This window comes from Urocitellus parryii, chromosome 1 (assembly GCF_045843805.1).
Source record: "Urocitellus parryii isolate mUroPar1 chromosome 1, mUroPar1.hap1, whole genome shotgun sequence".
In the NCBI taxonomy this organism is placed as follows: domain Eukaryota; kingdom Metazoa; phylum Chordata; class Mammalia; order Rodentia; family Sciuridae; genus Urocitellus; species Urocitellus parryii.
The window spans coordinates 83415647-83433176 of record NC_135531.1 but is presented as its reverse complement, the minus strand read 5'-3'; the positions used below and the strand labels follow the sequence as shown (position 1 = coordinate 83433176).

The following is a 17530-nucleotide window of genomic DNA, read 5'->3' as shown; positions in this document are numbered from 1 at the left end:
TGTCTGGAAGCACAGGCAAAGCAAGCCTTGAGAAAGGTATGTCAGGCCATGTTGCTTCTGTGTTCAAAGCCTCCAGTGTCTTGTTCTCTGACAGGGACCTTTAGGGCCCTGTAGGATCTGATTCCCTTGCCTGTCTGCCCTCATCTTCTGCTAAGCCCACATAGTTCACCAGCTCTATACACATGACCTCATTGCTATCCAAATACTACATTCCTTTGACATAACTGCAAAGATGAAAAGAAAATCTCAAATATTGAAAGTAGATAACTACTAGCAAGATATCTTTAATGACACAAAAGGCTTGGATTGTAAACCATATCAGTAAGGAGATTATTATAATAAAACATAAACTGACCAGAAAAATAAATTCTTCCTACTCTCAACATTTTACTAAGTTTGGGCAAATTTAAAATTATTGTTTCTGTACAACTACTCTTTAAATGACAGTTCAACGTACCTGGAGAACCATCACAAAGCTAACATGGAGATGATTCTAAATAACTAACAACATACTGCTGAGTGTTGACTCAGGGCACATGAATGCCTTCTTTAAGTTTCATTAAGAAACCACAGTTATTTCTAAGTAGAATGAATGTAAGGGCTTCCTTTCCAAACGTTCACATCCAAGATTGGGAAAAGGTGGCCAGAAGATGGGCAGGAGAGTGAACTAGCTGCATTGATGTCAGAAAATGTAAGGTTTTGAGGGTTTTTCCAGCTAGTTGAAAAGGATAAACTGCAATTTCATGCAGTAAGTTCCGTGTGTAAATATAGTAATCCATTTCACTCCATAACATGCCTGATAGAACACTCAAAAACACTGTGCTGCTGCTGCTGCTGCCCCTCCTCCAGCTACCATAAGAGGACTCCAATCTCCCAACACAATCTCAGAGCTGTGTAAGGTTCCTTCCTCCTGTTAAAAATTCTATCTTTAGTGTCTTCTCTCCGTAACCAACCATGTTCCTTCCATTTGCCAACTCTCTCCTTTAATTTCTCCTACCTTCTATCCATCAGAAGGCAAGACTGATAACTGTACAAGCAGAAACCTGCAGCAGGGGAAAAAGGGGCAGCAGCCTCAGTGTGGAATGTGAGGCAGTACACTCAGTGCGTGCTCAATAAACAGGAGTTGGCTGCTTAAAATAAATGTTACAAGGAGCTGTTGCTTAAAATAAATGTTATGAGGAGCCTGAAGGAAGATGGGGGGAAAAAAGAGTAAAAAGAAGGACTAGGATTGGAATAGCTCATTCTAAAGCAACTGTATTTGAGTGGACATGTGCTGTGCCTAAAGGTGTTTATGAAAAAGAATGAAAAACATTCTATGATGAAAAGAACGCTAGGAAAAACCCAAATTTTACAGTCAGGTAAATGGAACTGCAAGAGGTAAGGGGACACAAGGTTAACAGAATAGATCTGTCATCAGGTAAATAATCAATTCATTCTGAATTCTAAGAAAAGCATACTCTTTGAATGCAAATCAAATACATTTATTATCTCTCAGTTGAAATTTACCACTTGGAAAGAATTAACATGAAAATAAAACAATAATTGTTATTAAGTGATAAGAAAGTTATTCTCCACCTAGCCATGCTCTCAGCTGAAATTCCTTGTAGTCAGAGGTCATGTTGTCCTTTGATTAATTCTATATTGTGCACAGTGCACCATTACGCAAGGGAGGGCATTCAATAGTAATTACTAAGATTGCATTTTGATTGAAGAGGACAGAACTGACCTTTCCAATAAGAAAATAATGCCACCTGACTCTTGTTATATGCTAATATTACAATTGGTAGATCATATTCCTCTGTCACTTTCTCTACTGAGACTCTTGAGACAATTTTTGAGTTTAAACTCTGGCATAAATTTGTGATTGGAAAGTTTAGAATTTATAAAATTTTTTAGTTGGTAAGCTCAGTCCCTGACTTATGAATATTGAAAGCTGGACTCATAGTCTCCAATTGCCTCCCCTCTTCTGTACTGTTAGTATAAAGAATAAGCTCTTAGGAGTGACTCTATTTTCTAGCATGGCTGTGGCTACATCCAGGAACCAACCTCCAGTCTCCACCAAAGGCTCCTTACTTTTTGTAAAGTCGCCTTGTACTTGAACAGACAGCAGGCATGGGCCCAGTCCTCCCTAAGCTTCCCACCTGGCTGGTCCACATGCACTGGTCACAGCATGCCCCTGAAGAAGGCTGCAAGCACTTGTTCCTAGCCTTTGCAAACAATGTTTTGCAACTCAACTCTCTCCTTTGCCCTAGGCCACAAGATTTTGCTTACAGAAAGTGTAGCCTTTATTTCCATTAATCCTCAGTCCATAAAACTATTTTAGAGGAATTAATAATAAAAATTGCTCCAGCTATAGAATCTCACTTCCATAGCATAAATTGGCAGGAATAGGGGAAATAATAATTTATTTCAAATTATTGAAAACAATTTCAATAATTTCTTTTCTCCCTGTAAGTTTCCTTTTGTTTTACAGATGGAAGTAAGATTAAAACAGCAATACATTTTTTTAAAAAACATAATCAAATATAAGATCAGGGAGCAAATGCATAGGGCTTGTGATGATTCTCAGATTTGCAAAGACTTTGGGGCAGTCAAGACTTAAGAAAACTTGCTAGTGCCATTACTTCCTTCATACTTGACTTTACTGCAATTACTGGGGAAAATTCCCCCTAGAAACAAAACTCTGAAATAGTTTTCAAAATGGGGAGAAATCATAACAGTTTTTGAAGTTTTTGATTTTGAAGTTTCTTTCCATCTTATCTACCACCCACTGACCAAATAAGATTCAAAAACCTCAAAACTCTCATTTCCATTAGTTCCTTTATCTCTGATTTCTCTCAAAGATAAACTTTTAAGATAATTTTTAACAAAGTAAAAAGGATTAGTACAGCAACTGAGCCAGTTCAAAATGATTTAAAGATTAAACAGTCTCTTCTATCTCAGAGAAGGCAGCTGCTCTGTGAAGTGTTTTTTTTTTTTTAAGAGAAATAGATTTAATCTCTATTCACTCTAATTTACTGGAACTGGAGAAAATAGGTATTATATTGAATATTTTGTATATTTCTAAAAATATGAGCACATGTTAAAGATTTTTTTATGTTAGCACTTGAAAGGGTACATACTATTGATAAAAGAAACTCAACATTGAAATGAGCTTAATATGTGCTGAAAGTAAAACACTCAACTAATTGTGTGTTTTTATTTACAGTGTTATAGATAAATAACTTTTGTTATTTATTAAATTATATAATTTGCTGATCTGATTTTTCTAATTGCTTTGTCACTTAAAATCTTTCCTTTAATAATGATATTTCAACTGACAAACACAATCCTGATGGTATAAAACCAGATTTTGCATTTACATATAGTTTGAAGTTCCCTGCACTACTATGGTACCAAAAAGGGTCAAAGTCAAAATAAGAACTTCTTGCAAAGTAATTTTCACAAACCCTCCTTTGTATTCTAAGCAAAGGTGATAAGATACCACTTAGTCTTTCCCTAGAAAGTGATTTTCCAAAAAAAGAAGAATGCAAGCAGGAAAACCATTTTCTTTTCATCTCCTTTTCTTCAAAGAACCAGAGCAAAATGTAATTTTAGGCATTTCTGTCTAAAACTCACCTTTACAGTGGTTTCTCTTCTACAGTTTTTTTTTCTAGTGCTTCACAAAGGTTAAAAATCTACTACTACCTATAAATTACCGTATATTTAGTATAGATGGACCCAGATGTGATGAATCAGTTCAAAGTGATAATAAACCCAGGATATAAACAATAAAAGAAAATTTTGCAGCTGTTGACCTTAACTCTAGAGTTATTGATTATGGTAATACATTGTGCCTTTCCTAGGAAACCATGTAGTGGCACACCTGCCAGATTCATGTTCTAGGTCTTGTGACTCATATGGATTCATGCCAGATCAATGAACAACAGTCTTATTCAAAACTTAGGGTTACTTGTTCTCATGTTTGGGTCTCTAGAGGCCCAGCCATTACTCTTCAGTTTCTAAAGAAACCAAGGCTCACTCACACAGGAGTTAACTAATAGAATTTTTGTAGTCTCAAATCAGCTTTGTGTAATTAACTTCATCTGATGTAAGCTTCTCAATAAAAATATTAAATGAAGAATAGTGTCACTTTATGAAGCTGGTCTCTGTACCACAGAGTTTTGAACATTTGAGTTGGTGAAACATATCTAATTTGATTTTCCCTCATTAATTATCTTGAGGCATTTTAATATCCTTGGGGATGATAGCATCCAGTGAATTAGGTTAAAATTTCATTCTCTGTTGGCAATCATTGCTTAATTCGTGGCTTTCAGTAAAAATATCAGATTTGTGAATTTAAGGTTGATAAAATTGACTAGGCATTCCGTATTCCTTCTGCAGCAGACAGAATACTCCCCCTACAAAAATGTCCATATCATAATTGCCTGAGAAGCTTTTCTGGCTGCAGAGAAAGAGAACTGGCAGCAGAAGGAATTTGGTCTCCACTTGCCATCTGTGAAGTTGGAGGAAGAAGGCCATGAGCCCAGGAATGTAGGCAGACCCTAGAAGCTGGAAAAAGACAGGGAAATGGATTCTCTCCCAAGCCTCTTGAAAGGAAATGCAATCCTATTGACTCTTTGATGTTTTTAGTCCACTGAGATGCATCACACTCCTAACCAACAAAACTCTAGGGTAGTGAATTTGTATTCTTTAAGTGACCACTTCTGTGGTAATTTGTTACAGCCAACAACAGGAAACTAAGAGACCTCCCTAGTTATTACACTATATCAATTACTCCTTTTGTGGAAGAAAATAAGTTTAAAATTTGATTAGGAAAAAGTGCCCAGCTCCAACTAGGAATGTAGTATCATAAAAAATGGAAAGTGGCCTAAAAAGTGTATGTGCCCAGGTTCCAGCCTTTGAACACAGACCACTGGGTAATGCACTGAACCAATCCCTCATAACTCAAGTATCTTTCCTATCACTGGACAAAAACTTATTTTCATGTCTGTGTTCTCCTTGAGGCTTCCTCTAATTCTTTTGGATACCGGTTCCATTTAACCTGTTGTGTGCCTGGTGAGGGCCAAGGTAATCTCTTTTCTGCTATATTTCATTTGTTTCATGCAGGTGAGGTATAGAGACATGGCATTTCCATATTTCAGCAGGAACACGTTTAAGTATTAAAATATAATATATTCTTACCATTGCATAAAAATAAAATGAAAACTTCCCAAAACCAATTTTTAAATCACTCTCCCCGAACTCTTTGGAACCACTTCCTGACTAAAGCATAAAGGAAATTATAATCTTTGACATACATTCCATATAAAGTGCTACTTGTATTGGTCAAGGCAGCAGAAGGAGATTTTCATAGGTTGAATTATACCATCCACAACATTAATACAATAAGCTCAAAAAGCTGCTGTAATTTATCCTAGAACATGTTAGTCTAGTTTTCAACACAAGTATTATGAAACTGTTTCAACGAAAGAGTTTTTAAAAGTATGTTGACATTTCAGAGTGATTCAATTTCTTTAATATTTAATCAACTAAATTTGGTAGTATCATAATTCCTTTTTACGTTTTTAGAAAACTTTTCTGACACCAACAAACTAACAAATTTTCAAACACACTCAAGATTAAATATCCAAAATAATGAAGAAATTAAGTCAAGCCAGTTTAAGCATATTTTGAGGACAGAAATTCAAACAAGTATTTATGACATTTAAAGTAAGTCATATCCTTAATTTACTAGTAGTAATTTTAAAGTTAAACATTGTTTTCCACTCTCTCATAACTGTATATCTGATTCTTTATAGAAAGAAAAATATAGAGTACCATCAGTCTATTGACATAATCTCATGCAGAAACACAGCAAACTTAGAGAGCAGGGTATATCCCAGAAGACTCCAAAAATACAAATGGACAGTCCAAACCACTTACCTACCTCTCAACAAAGCCATCTGCCTATCTTCCACACAGAATAATGTTTCTTCTATATAAAAAGCTGGGAACAGGCCCCACCCCATCCACTCTTTCTTATTTCTCTTTCAAAACTATGAGTTGGAAACTGATTTTACCTACTATAACTTCCTAAACCTCATATTATATTCTTCACAGAATATACTGAAATATTCCATTTGGAAACAAGGGACAGAAATATGGACAGAACTCTCAGAATGAAAATTGAGAAAACCAGTTGACAGAGAACTTGGTTTGGTGTGCCTCATCATTTATTGCTTATCAATGAGACATACAATAGGAGAAAAAATTAAATATATAATTAACTTCTCAAGGAAAATATCTACTCATAGTTCTTCTATCTGAATATTCTTTTCATAAAGTATTCTTTTCATAAAGCTGAACACAGCCAGCCTTAAGGGTGGACATGTATTGAAGAAAAACTTTCATGAAGCACACATTTCATTCATCACAATAATAGAAGCTGTGAGAAGGCAATAAAAGTGTAAGTATGAAATGATGGCTATCAATATACTTTGAATTTCATAAAATCTTTCCATAACTAAATCTTTATCCTACAATATAAGTTTTAATCTCTGTAATATGCTGGTACTTATAATAATATCTTCCCATATTTACATTAATATTGTTTAATCTGGATAAAGTATATAAAATATAAATTAAAATGTATAATTCACACACTTAAAAAATAGCCTTGGTTGCCCTGTGACACCTGTCAAAATATTTTAGGATATTTACATTTCAAATAGTTCAGAATTAAAAGCCCTACCATGTGTGCTACTGCTACTTACCAGGGAGAGTAGCAGGCATTACATTGTGTGTTCAGTTATTTTTATAAGCTTACTCCACGTGTGCATGCATACATGCACACATACACACATACTTTAAGTACAAATTGAAATGGTTCTAGCTAACTGTCTGAAATTCTCCCATACACTAGGATTTCAGTTAGTAGTATATCTTAGAAAGCAAGAAACCTGAAACAGAATAATCAAGGCATTAGTAATTCTTGCAATTCTATGCAAAACAAGGCACTTACCTTCCATTGCTAGGGATGTCTGAAATCACACTGGAAAGCAAGCAACGGGAAAGGGGCTTTATTGCCGGGTGAATCATCCCCACGTAGATGCTCTGAACAACCCCTGTATGCATACTGACATCATCAGGAGAGACTTGGAGGCAGAGGATACTATGGTAACCGAGCAATGTGCTGGGAGACAGAAGCCTTTAATTGCTTTAACAACTTCCTGGGGCTCAAGCTACCAGAGTTGGATTTGCTAAGTAGGAAATGAAGGCTGTCACAGAGGCAGCAAGTGTGACACAGAGCAAGAGGACTCAATGAATTCTGAAATTATTAATTTCAGTGTGACTTTTTAATGACAAATATCATTACATTCGTCTCACATCTGAGGCTGTGACAAAGGCACAGGTCAATAAATAAAGCTCCCAGGTAGCAACACTCTAAGTATTCATAGATGGCTTTCTCAGTTAAGAAGCATTAATATTATTGCATCACAAATACCCCTTTCCTTGAGGGTGAATATTTGATTCCCTTTGAAAGGAAACCCCACTTCAGTGCCTCTGCCTTCCGAAGTCAGTGTACTGATAACAATGAAAACTGATTCTATTTACTACTCCAGGAGGTGGCAGCTGCCCGATCCATTTATCTCGGAGCTCCAGTAAATACTTGCCAATACATCACTTATCCAGAAAACACCTCCAGTGAAATGGCTAATTATGACACCCAGATAAAACCGGGATAAGATCCACAGACTTGCTGTCACAGTTTTCTTGATAAAAGTCTCTTCTGTCATGGGCAGAATTGCTTCTACTTCTGAAGCCCCCCTAAAGTACACATAATTTAAATCATTCCTTTGGATTCTTTTGTCCTTCCCTGCATCTGTCACCCACATTCAGAAGAATACAAACCTCTTGAAAATACCAGGCTTAAATTACTTACTTAAATTAGCTATGCTTCAACATCAAACTGAGTCTACAACGATATACTACGCTTATTTGATCAGATGCAACACATTAATAAGTATATAATCCATCACCTGTATTAAGAAAACTATTGTTTTCTTCTCCACGAATGCCAGATTGACATGTTTTTAAACAATATCATGGTCTAATTTTTATTGTAAATACTGTAATTGTAAAGGAAGCAAGTAACTTGGCAGATCTTCCTTAAGATATTTGTAACACAATAAAAAATGAAGGCTGTCATTCTGTACTACATACTTAGATCTCAGTTATTTCAAAGAAACTATTATTATCTCTATTTCAATTTAGATGAAGCTAAGCCTGTCTTTTAATATTTCCCCTGTGAGTAAATAGTGTACAAGTGTCTAACAATAATACTGCTTCAAAAACAGTAAAATGGAATACAACAGAACACATTTACAATTTGGAAAAAACATAAAGAATTTTAACCTAGTTGACAAGTTGGACCTTTCACTCCTATAAAGAAGAAGAATTCTGAGAGGAAAACAGTAAAATCAGCCCTCACAAAAAATAATGTAATTCAATCTTATGTATGGGGAAAAAACTAAATGGAATTACTCCTATACTTTCATTTGTTCATCCTGCTATCCTGAGTTTCAGAAAAAAAATTCACCAAGTTTACCATGATATGTGTGAATACACACACACACACACACACACACACACAGGTACTTTCTGTGCATGGTAAGATATATATGGTATGAATTCCTTTAAAATAAATACACTTGTTTATCTAAATATGCACTAAAAATATCTAGAATATTCACTCAGCTGCTAGAAGTGGTTCTTCTGGTGATTTTAACTGCAGACTAGGTTTGAAGGAGAGTCTTCCAATTTTTTAAATCATGAATATGAATTACTATTGTAATTCAAGAAATGGAAATTAATCTAAATATATTCTGAACTTGTAATCAGGTTACCTACTCTCAGGAAGGACCAATGACAGGTGGTGGACCAGGTCCTACCATTTTAAGGTGGTTTCAAAGAACTCTTAAGAGGACATGATCCATCTGTCTAAACAGAGAGTTAGGATTGGGAAAGTAAATAAAGGTTTTCTAGCAATACACACAAAAGGGAGCAGGTGCAATGATTTTCCAGAGATGAGACAGTCATGAAGGAATGGTCCAACAATAAAGCTAGTTTGTTAAATTTTTTTTAAGTATACTTTTAAAAAGAACACACCCCAAAATAAGACCAAACCAAGAGAGAGAGAGATGATACTACAAAAGACTGGAGGAAAAATGGAAGACCATCAGCATAAACAGAAATTTCCCCAGCTTCCATTCTCTCATTCATTTTTATTCTCCTCTTAATCTACAAAAATGGTTCAAAGTGACATATTCTAGTCCATATTCTATCTGCTCATGCTACACCATTAAATTTTTTGATCAGTGCAATTTCACTGTCTTTTTGGAGAATATCATAAACTTGTGTACTGCAATCATTGAACAAAAACTACTACCTCCTTTGTGTTGATTCTCAAGGATAACAACAGAGAGGCCTTATGCATTACACACCCACATTAGGCCACCCACAGCAGCACAAGGTCCAGAGGTTAGACACACAGAGCAAGGAGAAGGGAAGAAATTCACCCAGGAACACAATCAGCTTCACTGAACTATGGCATGCTCCTGGTAAATAACTGTACACATTTTATCTCTACTGAACCTCAGAAAATTTACTTCTTTTTTGTTGGTTCTTTTTAGTTATACATAGGATTCATTTTGACATAATTTTAAAAGCATGGAATATAACTTATTCTAATTCAGTCCCCAGAACTTCCCCTTCTCCTTCTCTCCTCCCTTCCCTGTTCCTTTCCCTCTACTCTACTGATCTTTCTGTTATTTGCGTATAGTTAGAAAATTCACTTATTTTTTTCCAGAAGGTCCTGAGGCTCTGCAGACATCAAAACAAGACTATAATTTCTCAAACTGAAAGAAAACAAAAATTAGAAGGTGAAATACCCTTTCACAAAAAAGTAAAAACAGTATATTTTTCCAAAGAAATCACCTCATCAACCGCCAAGCTATGATAGATTACCTCTAACTCCCAGGCAACCACTTTAGCCTTTATGTTGAAGTTTGGGGATAAAAAGGCCCTGAGCCTAACTTGTTCTTAAACTAAACTGAATTCATGTTGGCAAGTGCCAATTCAGAGGCAAATGGGGATCAAAGTTTCACTTCTGAGGGAAGATTTGGCTGGAATTTCTAGATCTTTGACTAGTCAGCCAGTGGCCAGTCTGCTCCTTGCCCAAATCACCTTTCTAAGGACAACACAAAACACTCTTAATCCTAAACTATCTTTGCTTCACAATTCATATTGAATTTCCTTCTAGCCCAAAGGAGCAATATTCTTGGCTGCTCTGCTCTTGACAGAATGTTTTCCTAATTCTGGGTAAGCATATTATAAGGATTGAAAATAACAGTGGTATTTGAGACTATATTTTTAGCATTTGGGTTTCAATTTTTTAATTAAAACAAATTCATATTAATTTGCTGAAGTATCACAAAAATTTCAGTGACAAAAAGGTTGTTAATCTCCACCATATTTAGACCTAGTCAGTGTCCAAATTTCTCTGCTCTGTCTCCTCTTTGTTCTCTCCCTAATGTCTTCTCTGTCAGGCAACTCATAATGTCTGTTCTCCTAACTGGTCTCCATGGCTTCAGAATGCCTCACCCTTTAAATTGTTCTATGCATCCACTGTGTCCTAGATAAGTCTTCATAAAACATTGCTTTATCCAGGTTACCACCAAAATTTAAAAAATGCCAAAAGACTCCCTTTATGGGCAACTGTATCAACTGCAGATTTCACATTTTTAACATAAGCCTTGTCCTTGCCAGATTCACCACCCCCATCCATCACTTTGAGCTACAATTAGAGAATCTAATGCACTAATATGTCCCTGGACTTTTCCTCCTGAAGACTTTTCTCTGTTTCCTGACCCTGGTACTCCACATCTACTTTTCCATTGACCCCATGTAACCCCCACATTTCTCTTGTCTCTTGTCCCTGCCAATCCAAATCCTAGGAGTTCTCAAGACCCATCTCATCTCTTCCATAGAAAACTGCTTCCTCAGAACTTCCATTGATTTCTACCTCACTTCATTTCACTTAAAACATTCATGGGGCTATGGATATAATAAGTGGTAGAGTGTGTGTTTAGCATGTGTGAGGCTCTAGGTTCAATCCCTGGCATACACACAAAAAAAGTTATATTGCTTATTTATTATCATTTTTCTACTTTCTTCCATCTGCTTAAAGGTAGAGAAAGTCTATGTTCACTTCTTATTCTCTATACAGCACCATGCCTTCCATTTGGCATTCAATGGAAGAACACTTATTCAATATTTTTCATTTCCCACATACTAAGATTAAATTCTTTCACTTAAAACTTCTGAATAATCCAGTGTGGTACGATGAGGGAGAAGTCAGAATTTCACTCCCAGAAATGAAAATAAAAATATAGGCTTGAAACGATGCCATGATTTTTCTTGTGCCCCAAAACTTCTAAGTACCTGATTCTCAACATGTTCTTTACCTGATGTCGCCTGCTTGTAATATCTGCCTCTTCTGCAACCAAACCGAACAGAGGACTTGACATATGGGTACTTTACTCAGTCTTTGCCCTAGATTGAAGTTACTCAAGGTTTTTTCCTCCAGGGGTCTTAATTTTGCTTTCATTTAAAGACCCAGAACTGCAACCCTTATACTACCTTTAAATTCACCCAAGAGTCAGTTAAGCTAAATAATTTCCCAAAACTAAAAACAGAATAGAAAGACTTCAATATTTTGAATCTAAGAGTCAAAGTAATTATAGATGATGGCTTACTTTAATACCAAAAACTTATTTCGACATTTCATGATTCTAATTTTGATTATAAGTCCCAGAGGAAGTAGTACTGGATTAAATTCTAATATACTTTTTCTAAAGAAGCAAGTTTAAGATAAATTCTCATTTGAGTCTCTCAATTAGTGGAATTTAAAATACCTTTTCCCTAGGACACAAATAAGAAACTTTGAGGGAAATGTAGAGCATTTATGTGGATATAGGCAGAGACACTATTTTCTGTGAAATAAAAAGAAGCCTAAAGGGTTAAGGATGATGCCTGTAGCCTAAGAAGACCCACAGGGCTCAAAGGGTCTGACAGCAGGATGTGGGTTGTGCAGTTTCTGAATGAAGCCCTTTTGTGCAAGGGTCTTGCAAAAGGAGTTCAGGCAAGACTGTGTACATTTGGATTTAAATTAATCAGCCAGTCAGTTTCACAATGCTGAGATTCCTTCTGCTTAAGGTTTACTGGCAGTTCCCAATTGATGTCAATAGTTTCTAAAAGGTCAAATGCAGCAACATACACCAAATGTCCCTCTTGGAGTTAAAAAGTACCAATAAACTATCCCCTCTGTAATCTGCTAGGCTATGCAGTGGATTATCCTATTTTAATCAACTGCCCCGGTTTTGTCTTTTTCTTGTTGTGTTGTTGTTCTTTTTCAAAACAGCTCCACGTAATTTGTATATATCAATAGTATAAACTACAAGAAAGCATGTTTTATTCTATATCTGGTTAAAACAGTATAAATGTCTCAGCTTCAGCACCATTTGGAGGAAAGACTAGAGGGGTGGAACATTCCAGTCAATAGGGGCCAAATACAAAACAAGCAAGTCAAAATCAAAGCCATATCTGTGTTATTAACACAAACCCCCCCTCCCAAAGAAAGCTATAGCTATAACCATTGTCATGTAAACAATGAGCAGAAAAACAGTAAGTATATGAAAAGGTAGAACCCGGGTCAGGTGGAAAATTTCATCTGGGTTCAAAACTAGATTCTAGCCCCCTTGGGGGATTCTTTAAAATCCAGTGATTCACTGTTTTGCTCAAGCAGTAAGGGATTGAATGCGTTCTTGTAAAATATTAATCATGCATATCCTGGGCACTGAGTCTAAAAGGAAAATAAGATAAGTTAGGGATACCAGAGTATAAAGTGATCAGGACCAGTCCGGCAAGGCTGTAGAAACAGTAACTGCCAGCCAGGGACTCAAAGGAAGTTCCACCAACTCAACACAGCCCCTCCTTCCCATTAACATCCCTGACCTTCTGAGAAGGGAGGCATTGGTGCCTAGCTTTTCAGAGAGGAGTCTAAATCCCAGCTCTCCCACCTACTGATCTCTGTGATCCTAGGCAAGCTACTTAACCTCCCTGGGCCTCACTTCTGTTACTACAAAATTAAGAACAATCATACCTCCAAAGGTTGCTGAGAGCATGTCTGTGATTCAAGCACTTGTTCAGTTACTGGCATGGTGTTGAACAAGCCACGCAAGCCCACTGCTCTAAGAAAGCCTGCATTTCAGTGCAGAAGATAAAACAACAAGCAATTAAAAAAATAAATAACAATTTTATGTAAGTAGAAAAGCACTCAGAAGAACCATACCACAGGAGATAAGATAAGCACTGACTAGGGGAATGATGATTGACATACAGTTGTCAGAGAAAAACCTTCAGTATCAGGAGAAACGACATTTGAATAAGAAGAAACAAGAAGCATAAAAGGACAGAGCCTTCCAGGCATAGAAATTAGCAAGAACAATGGTTCCAAGACACAAATGAGCTTAGAATGCTCAAGGAATGTGAAGAAACCCAGCATGGTTGCAGTATTTTGAGTGGTGAACACAGGAGATGTAGAAACACATTAGACAAAAGAAGGAACTAAGTAAAACAGGAATGCATGAATGGAGCTTTAGGTTAAGGCTAAGACTGGAAAGATCAATTTGGGAGCCATCACCTTAATACAAATCTCTGTAAAGCACCCAGCACACTGCCTAAAATATAGATAAGCAACCTTTCTCTTCCTACCTTTTCAAGTAACTGAGTTAATATTTGCATTAGGGAGGCTATCAGCAAAATTAAAAGAAAAAAATGATGGGTAGGGTTGGATTCTCTCAAGGAGAGCAAATGAGTCTCATGTTCAGTGCCAACATCTGTGAAACTGCAGGGACTTCTTGGTATTTTGTGTTAAGAAGGATTCTGTGCTCCATTATATGCAAAATACACAAACAGTAAAGATTTCCAAGGCTTTAGAACTTGCAGTTTTGTTTGTGTTTAATAATAGTTAATAAATCTAAAACTCAGAGAGAACAATTTATATGCCTAAAGAGACCAGCCTTAAAAATCTGAGTGTATCTAACCCTGGAGGTCATGTTCCCACCCACTGTGATATGAACATGGAAATGTGCAAAAATAAGCTCCTTCTTTGTATTCCCCTAAATATATCTCAAGCTCTTTCCAACAGAGTCTAGTATAACTGGCTTAGGTGTGGAGTGTCTTAAAGAATCATTACTCTAGTTCTGGCACATTCTGTGGTTTCTAAATTCATATATTACATTCTGAAGCAAACATGCAGGCACAATTTTTTTCTGCATTGACGTTAGTGAAAAACATCCTATTTGTTAAAATGCCAAATCCTGTTTGATTTAGTGATTAAGTAATCTTATAAGCAAGCTGACTTAATTTTAGTAATTGTCAGAATTCCAAGTAATTTTAGCAATAGTTGCATCACCAACCCTATTCCTCAGTTGACAGCTTCTTATCTAGCTGTATTTAAACACACACACACACACATACACACACACATTCTCACACTATTACTGCCATTGTTATTGCTACTTCATCTACACAACAGTGATTTCATACTTTAACTAATGAATAGGAATCCTCAGGAATTTGGTCCTAAAGAATAGGAATTTTAACTTTAAGGATTTAGGACAGTGAGGATCCAGCCTCAAAATTACACAGTAAACACAACTGGACAAGAAAGCTAAAATATATTTAATCCTGAATTACCTTTTTCACCACCCATCCACCCACCATGCTTTCCTTCCTCCCTATTTTCTGAGAGAAGGCTTCATAACAAGAAAAATGTATGACTTATACTACATTGATTTGATTCCAGCGAACTAACCAGAAATGGAATTTTTATTAGCAAGAGCCATAGGCAGGAGCAGTAATAATACACTATACCTATCAGAGTAGTTAGTTTTATTCATGAACTCATGCTGAGTTAAGAAAAAAAAAGAGAAAAAAAAAGCAAACTTCAAAGCATTATTGAAAGATGATTAACACTCTAGCCACAAATGAGAATCACAAGCTACTTTGATGTGAGAATTTTTAGTGCCTAAATTTAAAGAAAGGACATCTACTATATGAATTTAACCATTAAAAAAATCCAATAATAAAATTCCTTTGCATGCTGAAAATCAGTAATTACCTAAGGGAATAAACAAAATTAGAACTCTGTCTCAGAAATTATGCCTTAAATGCAAAGCCCACAGATAATATTCCTCCCTTATACAGTTCAATGGCAAAATGCCAGCTCTAATGTACCCAGGACATTACTCTTCACATTGTCATTTCCCCCCATATCTATCTCTCTCTCTCTCTCTCTCTCTCTCTCTCTCTCTTTCTCTCTCTCTCTCTTTCTCTCTCTCTCTCTCTCTCTCGCACACACACACACTGCAAGGTACTTTGGGCACTAAGCAAGCTGCATGCACAACTACATTGCAAAATTCCACCTAAGTTCAAGTCCAAGTGATGTTATTCAATGTGATACATGTTTGCAAAAACAGTTGGATAAAAACTTGTACCAGGGCTGGGGTTGTGGCTCAGTGGTAGAGGGTTTTCCTCATATGTGTTAGGCACTGGGTTCAATTCTTAGCAACGCATATAAACAAAAGAATAAAATAAAAAGGTCCATCAACAACTAAAAAAATTTGTACCAGTACTTAATTTGAAACTAACATTAATAATTATCTGAAATCACTAATCTAGGAACCATGAACCATTGCTGTCATTTATACAGTATATATCAAGATCTACTTTTGCACAACAATAGAGAATTATTCCTTAGCATGTGTAATTTTCAAACTCTGTGTGGAAATAGACCATGGAATATGCTGTATGAATTTCAACAGAAATAATAGATAATAGAACTCACTAGAGAAAAAAGTGGTTGGATTAAGATGTGTCATTTTTCATAAGAACAGTTTAAAAATATGGGAAAGATGGAAGGCTGGCATCATATGCTTTAAATGGTTTTAATATACAAATACATTAAATCTGATACTATTTATTAAAATATTTAGTTAGAAATCCTAATTAAATATACTTAAAACCTGAGTGCTGGAAAATTAACAATGTTCTCTTCCACATTTTATTAAATTGACACCAATGTATCAACAACTATTTGGAAAAATATGTAAGGCAATCTAAAAAAATTACTGTGCTTTCATTATGCAAAATAAAATGCATCTTTTAAAAAAATATTGAGCCTGACATTCAGTTCTGTATGCTGCTAAGCAGGTCAAAAGCCATTAGCCACCTGCTGAAAATACATGCTAGGAAATAAAATGTCCTTCAAAATTATTTTGCATACAGTATTTTCAAAGTAAAATGGGTGAGTTATATTCTAAATGTTTAAAACTGTGATGTCTCAAAAGAAATATATTCACAATGCCAGAAAATAATTTTAAAATAATATCTGATAATAGTCATAGAATTTATAATGTTCAAATCATAGGGATTATGAAAGAAATAAAAGTTATAGAAGACATAAAATAACCAACCAACTCAACACTATGTGGCTACTGTTTTCTTCTTTTCCAGTTAGAGACTCAGTATGCTTCATAGGATTCTTAGGATATTCTCTCTATGCCAATAATTTTCTGGAGACTGACCCAACAGTCCTTTTGCATCTTGAAGACATTTTACAAGTGTATTTGCACATAAAAAAGCAAATAATCATCCCTTGTGGGGCTGAACATTTAAAATAACTCAAAACATTCATGTTATTTAACATTTCAAAACTTGGCAAAGAAGTATTTTATTAATATATCCTATTAGCAATTATTTAATAACTGGTTGCTCAGCACTTTGGACAACCAGGTACCAAACTAAGTGTTTTACACACTTTAATGCATTTAATCCTAATAACAATAATATGGATTAGGGAATATTGTCATTTTATAAATAAGGAAACTGAGACACAGGGGTTAAGTAATCAGCACAATTAACAAGTGGGTAGGTTTTAAGGATAGAAACTTACGGTTTCTCTCATGGAAAATGAGGGAATGTGGGGTCCTTAATGTGACTGGCAAGCTGAGGAAAGAAAACATAGGAGGCAAGCAATGTCAAATGAAATGATGGCATAGTAACAAATGCTTTCTCTTTCATGATTTTCTCTAATCTTTCTTGGCTCAATAGTGCTTAATAAACAAAAATAAAAAGATAACAGATGTAACCAGGTTTGCAAAAGCAAAGGTTACTCCTACCTGACTCAAAACATTAGGAAGCTCATTTTTTTTTTTTTTTGCCTCACTTAAAAATATGGATTTTGCTGTGTGGAAATGTAAATACCCAACCTCTGTGCCCAAACTCTGGATAGCAACTGGTAAGTAAATAAACAAATATTTGGGTAACATGTTAGATTCCTTGGTTGCCAAAGCACTAATAGGTCTGTAGGAGTCCTAGACTATGAACCTGGTCCCTCCATGGATCCAAGGCAACTCTTGAAGAT

General features: G+C 35.7%; 1 protein-coding gene across 8 annotated transcripts in view; it reads right to left on the bottom strand.

The window, feature by feature from the left end:
* The window catches only part of Pam (peptidylglycine alpha-amidating monooxygenase), a 292525-nt gene that overhangs the window by 239061 nt on the left and 35934 nt on the right, over positions 1 to 17530 (bottom strand). For 7 of the 8 annotated variants that reach the window (XM_077800613.1, XM_077800609.1, XM_077800620.1 and 4 more), the window contains exon 2: positions 17060 to 17112. The exons of the other annotated variant lie outside the window; for it this stretch is intronic. The gene's annotated coding sequence lies outside the window, so the exon portion shown is untranslated. The remainder of the gene's footprint in view (positions 1 to 17059; positions 17113 to 17530) is intronic. 8 annotated transcript variants of the gene reach the window in all.